The sequence below is a fragment of the Stylophora pistillata genome, chromosome 11 (genome assembly GCF_964205215.1).
Source record: "Stylophora pistillata chromosome 11, jaStyPist1.2, whole genome shotgun sequence".
Lineage (NCBI taxonomy): Eukaryota > Metazoa > Cnidaria > Anthozoa > Scleractinia > Pocilloporidae > Stylophora > Stylophora pistillata.
Window position 1 is genome coordinate 18,298,937 of NC_142529.1, and position 1,898 is coordinate 18,300,834.

The 1,898-nt window shown below is 41.3% G+C and overlaps 1 protein-coding gene across 1 annotated transcript in view; it reads right to left on the bottom strand.

Moving 5' to 3' along the window:
- Positions 1-1,898, bottom strand: part of LOC111340084 (angiopoietin-related protein 7) — an 82,588-nt gene that overhangs the window by 79,131 nt on the left and 1,559 nt on the right. The window lies entirely within an intron of this gene.

Genomic DNA, 1,898 nt, shown 5'->3' on the forward strand with positions numbered 1-1,898 from the left:
GACACCCATTTTGACAGAAATTTTATCTCGTACATTTTCGAGATTTTATTACACATCTTAGGGTTCCCATAGGAAAATGGACAGCTATATGAACGATGTTTTTCAACTTATGAACAGTTTTAATTTGTAATTAAGACGTCCATAAAGGCGTTAAGATTAAATTTAGTTATTTATATATATTTATGACACTCTTATTAAATCATTTTTGATCAGACTTTCTCTTTTTTGCGTGTGTGTTGGATTGCTTAAATCATTGTGTAATTGTTGTCATAAGTTTTAATCGATGCCATGGCTGGTTACGGTTTGCCGCCCAGCCTAAGCTTTTAATCTTTACTCTGGACATCGAGACGTTTGTACTACAAATTTATAATAATGGGTATTGGGTGGGCGATTTCTGTCGGCTCTCAGAGTGGAACAACTGCCCATCACGCACAATTGCTGGACTCGTCGAGCTATACGAGCAGCTTTTGCCTACGCGAGTATACATGAGTCAGAAGACCCACTCAAGCGGGGAAGGCGAGGTGAGGTGCAACTTATGTGGTAAGGCTCCAGAGAGCGTGGCTCATATCTTGTCAGGATGTAGTGCGCTGGCCCAGAGCGACGCAGCACTGAAGGTACCGTTTTACGAACTGTTGTATGACGAGGGAGTTATAGACGAGATACCACCCTGGCACTCACCCGACAAGCCCAAGCCTGTGTATGAGTCAGAGAATGTTAAAGCTTATTGGGATGTCCTTATATACGCTGATCAACAAGAGGTCACATGCAATAGGGTGGATGCACGCATTGTAAATCATATGTGCAAGAGAGTTGTGATGCAGGAAATGAGCTGCCCGTGGGCAATTAACAATCGGACAAGAAAGGATGAGGAGAAGACACTTAAGTACGGACCCCTTCGCTGGAAACGAAGACAGCAGTTCCCAGGCTACGAGGTGAAGTAATAGCATCATAATAGATGCCCTCAGGGGGTGGTCACGGGAGTTGGATGTCATGATGCTCGAGTTAGTGGGAGGCAGAAACCCTGACGTACTGCGAAAGATGCGGAGGGCAGTGCTCTCGGGCACGTTGAATATTGCCCGGACTTTCAAGGTGGCAGTTTGGGTTCCTGTTAGAAGGAGGACCGTATACACAACGTAAAACCTATTTAGGATTAGTTATGTACATTTAGTTTTTACTCCATGGCTCACAGGTTACGGTTTTCGCCCTGTGTTACTTGATTAGAATGTACCATTCAGTTTAATTCTCTGTGATTATAATAATAATAAGGACTTTATTCAAAGAGGGATACACCATTTAAAGGTAACGTGAATACGTAAGTTTTCTCTTCTGCTATCTTAATCAAATTTAACTGTTAAAAATTTTGAATAAATTATGTAAAATTCCGTTACACATAATGGTAACATTCCCGTTTACAAATATCTATCTTAGTTTGGGAAATGAGGTATTGGATACCGTCCAGTGGCAGAATAATAAGTAGCATCTATTAGTTACTCATGAACTTTGCTCTGATTATCAGTGCAATCGTTTCTTATCCCGTAAGATCACTTTAAGTTCGCAAACAACCTGAGAACTCGCCTTTGTCATTTACCCTCCCCTTCCTACCCGCAGGCCGCATGGGGGGGAGGGGGCAGCTTCGGTCTTAACACACCCTCCTGAATGCAGATTTGCTTGTTCCGGCAAACAATGAATATTCTTTTGGTGTAGATATGCACGATTGTCTTTTTCTTACTGCTTAGAATGAAATAGTTTTATTTACTTGTGGTCGATATCACATGCAGAAAGAAATCCTTGAAAATAGGACAAGGTCTGCGATCCGTGAGTTACGATTTTCAGGTTATCGATGCAAATACATAAATAATATATTACAGTCTTCACTTAATCATATGATGAAACACACA